General features: G+C 32.1%; 2 long non-coding RNA genes across 3 annotated transcripts in view; one reads left to right on the forward strand and one right to left on the reverse strand.

Moving 5' to 3' along the window:
- The window catches only part of LOC143043279 (uncharacterized), a 65,771-nt gene that overhangs the window by 17,179 nt on the left and 36,013 nt on the right, over nt 1-12,579 (forward strand). The gene's annotated exons all lie outside the window — the stretch shown is intronic.
- Nucleotides 238-9,583, reverse strand: LOC143041914 (uncharacterized). The gene is made up of 3 exons (XR_012967835.1): nt 9,390-9,583; nt 1,706-1,799; nt 238-401 (listed from the first exon to the last, which is right to left on the reverse strand). It is a non-coding gene; the product is annotated as an uncharacterized LOC143041914 (long non-coding RNA).

Genomic DNA, 12,579 nt, shown 5'->3' on the forward strand with positions numbered 1-12,579 from the left:
CAACTTGTTCTTCAAACATCTTCTCTGTATATTTGATATGATGGAGAGCCATGTACATAATATTATGTACATAAATGGATAACGCATGTGTTTATTTCGACAACAAACACGACAAAGACACTATTTTTTTTCTTAATTTCTCCATAATCCATCAGTGAATATGTAGGTTGTTACATTTTACACCATTGTGTCCTTGAGCATCTTTGATAGTATTCCATTTTGTTTATAGCAATTTTGTAGAATTTTTTCTATTTCTTTTTCCAGAAAAACACACGATTGAGTTCATTTCACATTAATTAATCCAATTAGCACATTATGTAGAAAAGTATTAACAAATAAGTTTCCTCTTCAGTATAGACTTGCAGGACCTGACGATGATCATAAAAACCAAGATATCTGACCTATAAATACACAAAATAAAAATAAAAAGTTATAAACATGATAAATGGAGAAAAAAACAGCAATATAAATAGGCTTATTTTATCATGTTTTAATTAAAGTCATAAGAAACCTCAAATTAAAAAAAAATATGTATAATAATTATGTTTTTTTACTTATTTTTAATTGCTTGCTTCCAGGAAGCAATTCGCCGATACATATTTTCCATATACATAGTGACCCGAGCGTAACCCTCCTCGTAAAAATCCGGTGACCACAATATGCAAGGATCTGTCATTGAAATAAACAAATAGCTGATTATACATGTTAAACACGTGCTCAATACCCATGCTTTTTGTGATTTGTTTACTATAAGGTGGCAATCGGTAAAACTCAGCTTCAAAACACAGCATTTAATGAGCAGCATTATTTGTTAAATCATAACAAACAGAGAGAAAAAAAAATTGACGATTTATATGATATACTTGTGAAAATAATGATAAAATCGTGCACAGAGGACTAAGTTTATGATGTCTACATGCATTGGTTCAAAAGTTGGACAAACTTTATTTTTCATCACTCACTCGTTTCATATGACTTTAACATTTGAGAAACTTTCATTTGATATTCTTACTTGTCATGCTTTATATGAGTTCTCTTATTTCAGTGCTTTGTGTCCAAGATTTAATATTCGTTGTTTAGTGCCTTTCAGTGATATTTAAAGTTTAGCCACTTGCAAAAGTTGTTATAGAATGTTCATATGCTGTGTTATTTGAACCACTGTCCTATATTATGGTCAGGTAAGAGGTTGAGTGCTCACAGACATGATATTTTTTTATTAATTGTTATTGTTTTTGAACATGTTGAACTAAATTGGATTGTTTAAATCTTTTCATGTTGGGATCTTTATTGGCTGACCTATAAAGGAAGTGTTGTCTCATTATTGAAGGCCAGCCCATCATTGGCCTTTAATTTCTTGCATCCACTTCTTTGAACTCTGTTGGATAAGTCACTCATTTACCATACCACATCTTCTTATTTTTATAAGAGTCATCATTCAAAGGCAATTACTTTTATCATGTTTATTACTGTAATTCAGAAATTATCCAGAGGTTTTTAGTAATGCGATTAATGTGACTGGGTGAGTATCGCAAAAATAAGAAATCATATTTTGATAACAGAAACATATATATATCATGTATATACATGATATATAATTGATGCAGATTTTTTTTGTAATCACAATAAGTTGTCCATTCCCTGAAAAATCACAATAATAAAGGCAAGCAATAATTTCTGAATTTACAGTATATAGAAGTGGTCTTACCATTTAGGCCTTGTTGTATTCTGTTTATCTTGTTTTGTCGCTCATTTCTATTGAAACTGTTTATATTTTTCATTATTTTTCTATATTTCTTGTCCTATAAAACATAAAAAGGGTAAAAACTATTATTAAACATCAGTATTTTCTTTATATACAATAATATTTAATAAGAATGGAATATTTGTGCTATTTCATTTCACAAACTTTTTGTCAGTCATGACTTTCAAAGACTTTCACCCTGGTCAATAGTTTAAATCAAAGCGCTGTAAGCGCTGAAGGCAGTTAACCAAAAACCAAGGCAACCGTAATTATGAAAACTGTGGCAATGTTGCCTCAACGTTAAACATTCATATATAGTACATTCATGTTTATCTAATGATTTATTTATTAAGGCAAATAATTTATATGTTATCAAGGTTTCAAAAGCAATGCATATATTAATGTAACTAACTAACTAACTAATTTTATTCAGTATAAAATCCAGTACAAAAGGATCATCGCTGAAACACATAAACACATATAAAAAACATATACGTCAAAACAAAAATAAAACATAACAGACAACAATTTTGACACTTATAACAAGCAAGAGACAAAACTCACATTTCAATATTATGCAATTATTCCCACTGATGAATGTCTAATCAAAATACATTTGTCTATATATATAAGAAAACTGGTGAGAACATCAGTCTCCGAACAGTTCATTAAATATTTAAATTTATCAAAATTATCTAAATTGCAAAAACATGGTATAATATTAACAATGTCATCATATAACTTTTCCCTCTCCTCGTGATAGAGGTTGCATTCACATATGAAATGAAACTCATCTTCAATTTTGTTATCAATACAATGTGTACATAATCTTTGATCCAAAGGTGTTTTATTATATCTGCCTTTTTCAATGTGTAAATTGTGGTTAGAAATTCTTAATTTACATAATTGTCTAACATATTGTTTTGGGATATTTAACTTTGTATAAGTCTCAGGTTTATATTCCTCTTTTAACTTGTAATATGTGCGTAGTTTGTTTTGCTTTTCACCTGACAAACATGAGAAAAAATAATTTCCATATCTTTCTTGTAAAATCTTTTTCACTGCAGATATGAGTTTTCCTTCTGACATAGTTCCTTTATTATTCCAAACATGGTCAAAATTAATTAATTTTAGAAACTTAAAAATGTGTTTATTGAAGGTACATGGAAAGGTACAATCAAGTTCTTCGATTGACTTATATGCTAATTTTGAAAAAATCAAAAGAGGGTCTTTATACAAATATAGCCAGTATTTAAGAGATTGCAAAATAACAAATATAGAGATTGGATAACGACCAAGTTCTGCCATACTTGCAATATTAGAAGCATATTTAGTGGCACCAAGTACATATTTACAATATCGAATGTGAACCTTTTCAGGAGCAAAATTTAAAAAAGTTTTTTCTAAATCATCATTTGAACCTTGTGTTAATCTTTTGTCCAGGTTAAGAATGTACGGACCCCACAATTCACTTCCATAGAGAAGGACTGGTTTTACACAGGAGTCAAAAAGTTTTAAAAGCAAAGGTGTATTATTATGTGTACAGTGAAATTTACGTTTAATCATGAAAATTACTTTAAGTGCTTTCTTACTAAGATCTTCAACTGCAGTACTGAAAGAACCAGATGCTCTCATTACAATACCTAGGTATTTATACTCTTGAACACCTTTGATCAAATTTTGCTCAAAATAAAAATTACAGTCTTTCAATAATTTACCTGATTTGTTAAATACTATTATTTGAGTTTTTTCTATATTCAATGATAATTGCCATTTTTGACAATAAAGTTCCAATGAGGATAAACAATTTTGTAGCCCTTCTTTGGTTTGAGACATTAAAATTATGTCATCTGCATACATTAAACAATTTAGGCTTGTATTTCCTATATCTACTGGATCACACTTTTTATCAAGGTATCCTGGAAAGTCATTCATAAATAAATTGAAAAGAAGGGGACTCAGTATACACCCTTGTTTAACACCAACATTTGAGAGTATGGAATCAGTCAGTCCGCAATCTAGTTTAACTGAATATTTAACACATGTGTACATATTTTTAATTAAATGGAAAATATTGCCACTAATACCTTGCTCAAAAAGTTTAGAAAACAGAAAACTCCTCCGGACTGTGTCAAAGGCTTTTCTAAAATCAACAAAACAGCAATATAGATATTTTTTTGCCCTAAACATTTTATCCACAATGGATTTTAATGTATAAACATGATCAATTGTTCTATTAGCTTTTCTAAAGCCTATTTGGTTTTGACATAGTATGTTGTTCTCAGATACAAAAAAATCTAATCTGTTACACAAGATCTTTACAATGTATATTTTTTTATGGTGAGTCTGCAGTGATACAAGTTTCCAATGATTGCAGTTGTTTTACTTGGTAGTTAAACTTGGTTTTATTTGACTGCTAGAAGTTCAATTTGACTTAGTATGAACATGTAATAGTATGAATGGACTGGTTTCCCTGGAAAGAAAACTGAGTTTGTGTTCTATAGTACAAAAGTTATGAGACACAAATCAGACAAATGTTCACTACAACAGGGATCAAAGGTGAGGTCTGACTGACCTGCCCATAGTAAATGTAAATGATTTGTTATTGTGTCCCATACATATGAATATATATAATTTAGGGATGGGGATCTCCACGGTTTTCAAGTTCTCAAACAGGTAGGGGCAGGCAGAGGATTTAGCGGGGCAGGGGGCCCAGCCCCCTTTTTTGGGAAAAAAATTGGTTGCTTATATAGGGAATCACTGAAGCATGACTGGAGCAGGCCCCTCTTAGGTCAGTCAGTGGGCCCCACTTATGAAAATTTCTGGATCCGCCACTGGGGGTAGGGTGACCCTAGGGACTTCCCCTACATTTCATTTTATTTGTTATATTGTCCCATACATGAATATATCTGGTTTAGGGGTGGGGATCTCATTGGTTTCCAAGTTCTCAAACAGGAGGGGTCGGGTGACCCCAGGGACTCCTCCTATATTTCATTTAATTAGTTATATTGACCCATACATGAATATATATTGTTTTGGTGTGGGGATCTCAACCGTTTCCAAGTTCTCAAACAGGAGGGTTGGGATGACCACAGGGACTTCCCTTACATTTCATTTGATTTGTTATATTGTCCCATACATGAGTATATAGGGTTTAGGGGAAAGGATCTTGACCATTTCCAAGTTCTCAAACAGGAGGGTAAACAGTGACCTCAAGGACTCCCCCTATTTTTCATTTGAATTGTTATATTGTCCTGTACATGAATATATATGGTTAAGGGGTGGCGATCTCAATGGGTTCCAAATTCTCAAACAGGAGGGGGTGGGGTGACCCAAGGGACTCCCCCTATATTTCATCTGATTTGTTATATTGTCCCATACATGAAAATATATGGTTTAGGGGTGGGGATCTCGACCATTTTTAAATTCTAAAACAGGAGGGGTAGGGTGACCCCCAGCGACTCTTCCTATATTTCATTTGATTTTTCATATTGTCACAAACATGAATATATTTGGTTAAGGGGTGTGGATCTCAACCGTTTCCAAGTTCTCAAACAGTAGGGGGTGGGGTAACTCCAGGGACTCCCCCTATATTTCATTTTTTATTTATTATATTGTCCTATACTTGAATATATGCAAGGGCGGATTCAGACGGGGCAGGGTTGCGGGCTTGCACCCCCTTAAATTTGCAAAGCATGGGTTGTTCTCAGCTTAATAAAGAATATTCCGATAATTTTACCTCAAGTTTTTTTTAGCCTCGCTCTGCTTGGCGAAAATTTAAGTTTGCGCCCCTCCTAACCTAAAATCCTGGATCTGCCCCTCATATGGTTAAGTGGTGGGGAGCTCGACCGTAGAGTGGCCCAAAGATTGCCACCTATATATCATATGATTTACTTACATTAAGGTATATATAATATAGTTGCATTATTTGTGAAAATAAATAAACTTTCAGCTACTTTAATTGACCTTCAAAATTGAGAAAAACAAATAACCCCTCGAAATCGCAGTAATATGTTTACACTTTAAAAGCATCTCACATGCATTATCATCATTTATCATTTATAAAGAAAATTTAGACTGTGACCATGAACATGTATATTGTTAGATATACTGTTCCCAGCTGTCACTTTGTATTGGATTTTTAAATTAAAATTTGTCAAAAAGTAATTTTGAGTTTCTGAATAAAATATTTTTCTGCTTTTTCTTTCTTTTACGTATATCTTTTGGTTTACAATACTAGTGTTTATATTCATTTACCATGCATAGATGTATTTTTTCACCTGCTTGGATTTATTTTGTAAATGATCGCCAAACCCGGAATTACCCTTATCCGCTTCCGGAATCAGATCCGATTTTGTAAGATTTTGTCTTCACGGCCGCCATTGTTATGTGTTTACAATATTGTTTTTATCAATCAGATACGATTTTACTCGAATTTATACAATATTTGTCGGCGATTTTCTGTATAAAGCTAGCGGTTGAACAAAATGAACATCGCCGTCATGAATAATAATGATAAAGATAAGTTTTTAGCTCGTTTAATTGGAGACTTTGGTAAACATGGTGAAAAGGTTTGCAAAGTTATTTCCTATTTTCTTTCAAGTGGAAGGTGACTACGTCGGGCGTAGCTAGAAACCAACTATCCTAGTCGAAATTCCGCTTTCTAAAGTGGAAGGTCGCGGACCTCGGACCACCGCTAATTTGCACACCTGCCTCCAAATTGAAAAGCTACGAAAATTTCTTTTTCTATTTTGAAATTGCCGCCAAACAGCATGAACAGTTGAACTTATTATATAATAGACTACTGACGTAGTTGTACTACGTATTGATGACAAACAATATTCCTACGACTTTTGTCATTTGGGAAATCTAAACTACTTGTCTTAAGAGATTTTCGGCGATTAAATATTTCATACAATTGTTCTTTGACATCTTAGCTAAAAGCACAAGTCATAATGAACTACACAAGGATTCTTAATAAGCACTACTTCCTATGTGTAACTTTAAAACTTTTGGATAAATCGACGATCATTTAAGGTTTTTCTGGTCATTTTTTTTGTAATCCAGAATAAAAAGTATTAAAAAAGTGTTCAATTAGTTATATATAACATAGTAGCAAGCTAGATAATAACAATGGGGAGTATTTCAGGATTTATTGGGTAGAACACAAATCTAGGGTGCTCGCATAATGCAGCTTAACTGCATAAAAACAAACATTCCCATACTTTTTCTTGGTGTTCGTACTAATTTTTCATTGGACAACAAAAACATGATTCAACTATTCTTCTATGATTTGTTTTGCTTGACTACCTTAAACTCTGAAATATTGTTTACACTGTATAATCTGTATGTGTCTCACTCGTCAAAATTTCAAATTAATATATAAATAACCAATAAGAATGCTATGCATGGCTCAGCTTGATACAAACGTACACTTTAAACCCTGAACAGTTGGAGCAAGTATGGACACAACATTCAATTCAAACTTTTCTCCATTGGTTAGAGGTATAGGGGGAGGGGGAGATCTCACAAACATGTTTAACCCCGCCGCATTTTGCGCCTGGCCCAAGTTAGGAGCCTCTGGCCTTTGTAAGTCTTGTTTTATTTTAATTTTAGTTTCTTGTGTACACTTTGGAAATTAGTATGGCGTTCATTATCACTGAACTAGTATATATTTGTTTAGGGGCCAGCTGAAGGACGCTTCCGGGTGCGGGAATTTCTTGCTACATTGAAGACCTGTTGGTGACCTTCTGCTGTTGTTTTTTTATTTGGTCGGATTGTTGTCTCTTTGACAAATTCCCCATTTCCATTCTCAATTTTATGGATACAACTCTGAATTGTAAATTTGGATTGTGATTCAATAGTTGATGCAGCATAGGTTTCTGACATTGAATGAATGTGGTCCAAGTACTTAAAAATTTTAAATTGACAATTAACCTATTAAATGGTCCAATATTCAAAATCTTAATACATGGTTAGATGCAGCATATCAACATGATCAAAGAACCCAAATAATTCATTATTTGATGAAATCAAATAAAGTTCAATTTTGGACCCTTTAGATCTCAATGTGGACCAATTTGTTAACGGGCCAAATTATCAAAAATCTAAATGAATGGTTAGATTCAGCATATCAAAGAACCCCATATATTCAATTGAACAGTGAGATTTTTATCGCAACAGTAGAATTTTATTACATAATCTGAAAGATGAAACCTTGAACTTCACAGGAAAAATACTCCCACTGCTGGGAAAAATCTTTGAAGAAAGTATCAGTTCATTATGTAAAGCCATTATTATAGCATTTTTTCAACTAAAATAGAATTTTCAGGTAAATGATAGCATCAAAGGCAGAAACCATTCTACTTAAAAGAAGCAAAAAGTTTTTTTTTTTTTAATTTTACTAATTAAAAGATACTATTTAAACGAGATGTGTTTAAAATTTGGAAAAAAATACAAAATTTCAATTTGTGACAAAACCACAATTTTGCTACTCGAATAAGTGATTTAAAAATCACCTATTTCAGTAAGTCCCCTGACTGTCAAAACTCCTGTTCTGCCTATTTATAATCTGAAAGATGAAACCTTGAACTTCACAGGAAAAATACTCCCACTGCTGGGAAAAATCTTTGAAGAAAGTATCAGTTCATTATGTAAAGCCATTATTATAGCATTTTTTCAACTAAAATAGAATTTTCAGGTAAATGATAGCATCAAAGGCAGAAACCTTTCTACTTAAAAGAAGCAAAAAGTTTATTTTTTTTTAATTTTACTAATTAAAAGATACTATTTAAACGAGATGTGTTTAAAATTTGGAAAAAAATACAAAATTTCAATTTGTGACAAAACCACAATTTTGCTACTCGAATAAGTGATTTAAAAATCACCTATTTCAGTAAGTCCCCTGACTGTCAAAACTCCTGTTCTGCCTATTTTTTTCAAATTTCATCCTAGCCCCCCATAAAAATCAAATGGTAGCTCCCTAATTTAAATCAAACTTGGGGTGACTGGCGACAAAGATTTAAGGAAATAGATGACAGTTTACCTACAATGATCTAGCTTCATGGCAATGGCATACATTACAGACTACATCATGTACATGGTCATTCTTAATTGTGTTTAAACTTTGGGAGTTCATTTTTTTAATGTTTAAAGCTAACAATTTCAACTACATACATTTATCAAGATTTGATTCTACATTTATATATAATTGTGTATGTCACATGTATGTACATGATGTATTTTAATGTAAAGCATCTGAAAACTCATTAGCCGTTTTCATAGCCTATGCCTGAAAACAGAGATTTCTTATTAAGGAGAAAGCCCCGCCCCCCCCTTTTTGGTGTGAAATATTTTGTTGATTATATAGGGAATCACTGAAGCATGACTGGAGCAAGCATCCCCCTCTGCCCCCCCCCCCCTTTCCAAAAAAAAATAATTAAATAAATGGTAATTTCTGGATCTGCCCATGTCAACCTTTCACTCAGGTCATTGGTGAAGAGTTGTCACACAAAATAAATGATATCAAATGTTCATATGTATATGTTTTAGCTCGTGTAGGTGTAAGGAGGCAACCATTTGATTTGTAGGGCGAAAAGGGTGAATAATCTTGCCTTGTAAAACTTGTGCTATAAATAAAAATTAATACATTTCCATTTAAAAATCCGTCAGCCCAATCTCATCCAGTGAAATAGATTATTATCTGTTTTCGAAATTATATGGAAGTACTTAGTAGTTCAGACGCATTGCAAGGCATTTTTTCTAAGGAGACGTGTAGACTCATTTAATTGGGGGAATGGAACCAATAAATTGATAGGATCCGATATGATCTTCCCAGTAAGGAGCACCTATTTTTTTAGGTAATTATTATTAGTGTCGGTGATCCACAGTGCGGTGATCTCACAAGTAAATCAGAGAAAATATTGCATGCAAGTTAATAAGCAGAGAAGAGACAATTATCAACTTGTGTATTATTCATTTTCTCGCAGTTATTTACGGTAAATTAACTATATGTATATATATCCCAAAACAGGTGTTCGGTTCTAGTACTATACAATTTAGTAAAACTGCTATATTTTGGGGCCGAAAAGGGGTCTTACTGAACCTACTCTTTTATAAATCTTAAGTAGGAATGCGTGGGTTCCATTTCATGAGACCTACACGGATTTTTTATAAAATAAATTTAAAAATTATAAATACAGTTTTCAATTCTTTCCCGGCATAGATAAAAAAAAAATATGAAAATAAATAATCTTTTGAAAATAATACGATATGGTTTAATTATTTCACTTCATTATAATGATAAATCCTTTAGATCTGAAATATTTAATTAAAACGAATTTATCATTTTGATCTACCGATAAACTTTAAATTGAAGTGACATGGTGTGGTCAGTTAAGTAACCTGATTAGTTGCATGGCTGATTACCATCTTACAGGTGACCCAGTAATTTTCCATATGACACTAGCGTGTACCCTCGGGGTGTGTATAACTTATTTTTTGGGGAACATCCTGTCCACGTGTAATACTTAGCATATATTGCAACATTTGACATTAAACAAATTTTCTTTGTAGCATCGGAGGCAATTTCATGTTCAACCACACAGAAAATTTCACACAAAAAATATGATAAAATCATAAGAAAAAGAATAAGAAATACTAACAAATAAATTTGGCATTAATAAAACGGGGATTCGTGTATTCAAGAGCTTATTTTCAGTGGACAACAACAAATGGAAGTTTTTAACGACCTTGACTGGCTATAATATATATATAGCACTTGCACGGTCGTTCCAGTGGACATATTTCATACCAGATTACTTATTCTTTTTATATATATGACAATTATTGTTTAATCTGATACACGTACCTATAATGTACAGTATTTTGAACAGCTTCAAATATATGGGGTCCGTAGTAATACCGCAAAGGACCTCCTTAGTGCACTAAGAACAAAAATGTGCACTAAGGACCTGATGGAATGATACAACTGTTACAAAGGACATGGCATATAAAAATAGACTTTGTAAAAATTCATTATTTTAAATTTTACAATTATACCTTTTTTAATTAGAAAGTTATCTAATGTGTATTCGACACGTGCCTCAAAAAATTGATTGTCACCTTTTTAGTGTAATAGGTAGAAATTCACGTTCGCTCAACCTTGACCCGTTCATAATCTGCTAGTAAACTGTTTAAACATGTATATATGGTATTTCAAATTGTTCTTTATTTTTTTCCCATTTGTTTGTTTCTGCCGTATTTTTCTGTCTGTTATAATTTTTACTTCTAAAGTAATAAAGTATTTTCAACTCTTTTCAGTTTGGGAATTTTTAATCCTTTTAATTTTAAAAAGACAAATAATTGTGAACACTTCACGGAAAAGTGAGGATTTATATTTGGTTGCTTAACGTCCAGTTGCCAATACTTCATTCATTTTTCTGATGTCAGGGACCATGCCTCACAGCAAGGTTTTATAAGGATAGAACATAGGCAAATGCAAATAGATTCTATTGACTATATCTTTGCTGCTTTGGTCTCTGCATGTATAATGATTCATTATGTTTTATGGGATACTTAACTTCTGTTCTACAAATTTTATATTAAAATATATTCTGATTTTTCATTTTTAATGAGATTTTAGTTTCTGTTGATTAGAGGCAGTACAAAAAACATGTTTTAATCATAATTAAGGTGAACCCCCTCCCCCCCCCCCTGTCAACATGACACCCAACCACACCGCTTGAAAATCTTAAAATATTTTTTAATGTTATCTTTACTATATATATATATATTGAATAGGGTGACACGTTGTCGCTACATAATAACCAGATAAAATGGATCTTGTTTATACAAAAAATCTTTCAAGATTGTGGTTTCTCAAACATATGGGAGTCACAAAATTTTGTTAATAAAGAATGGTTAAAAACTGTCATAAAGCAGAGATTGCTATATCAATATATTCAGAACTGGAATTCCCTCATTCAAAATTCGTCAAAAGGTATAAACTACAAAAATTTAAAAAAAAAACAACTTGAAATTGAAGAATATTTTAATATTTTGGACTTCAAAGACGCTTTTGTTTTTTGTCGATTTCAAACGACTAATACTAAGTTGCCGATTGAAACAGGAAGATGGCAAAACGTAATCAGAGAAAACCGCTTTTGCAGTCTATGTAACAATCGACAAATAGGTGACGAATATCATTTTATATTTGAATGCAAATTTTTCAATCAAAAACGAAAAGAGTTTTTAACTGCATATTTTACAAAACGGCAAAATACAGTTAAATTCTCTGAAGTTATGTCAAGTACAAGAAAACCAGTTCTGAAGAAGCTTTGTTTTTTTTTATAGGAAATATAAATACTTGTGTTTGTCGGCCCGTGCTTGTACTCCTGGCTTGTAACTTTTGTAACCTCTCTCGCTTGTTTTGTACATATTGTAAATATTTATTGTTGTATTTGTTATCTCTGTACCGATGTAATGCATTTGCTTTATGAGAATAAAGATATATAAGTAACTTCTTTAAATATACACAAGTCATAATTACATTGGCCAGAGGGTAACTTGATAATTAGAGGATCAAAGGATTTAATTAAGACAATCCAAGACTGCTACCTCTATATTTTATTATACATATCTTTATTAGCCTCATTTAGGGTGATACAGCAATTGCAAAACGGGTAGATACGATCTGTAATCAAATAATTAAACTAATCAAAAGTTTATTTAGAGTAACCATATGCCGGATGAACAAAAAGTTTGCCATTTATTGAAAAACATATGGTTTTATATAACAAGAAAACTTCTCTAGTATTCTAAACATTTATCACGTACCC

Source organism: Mytilus galloprovincialis, chromosome 8 (genome assembly GCF_965363235.1).
Source record: "Mytilus galloprovincialis chromosome 8, xbMytGall1.hap1.1, whole genome shotgun sequence".
In the NCBI taxonomy this organism is placed as follows: domain Eukaryota; kingdom Metazoa; phylum Mollusca; class Bivalvia; order Mytilida; family Mytilidae; genus Mytilus; species Mytilus galloprovincialis.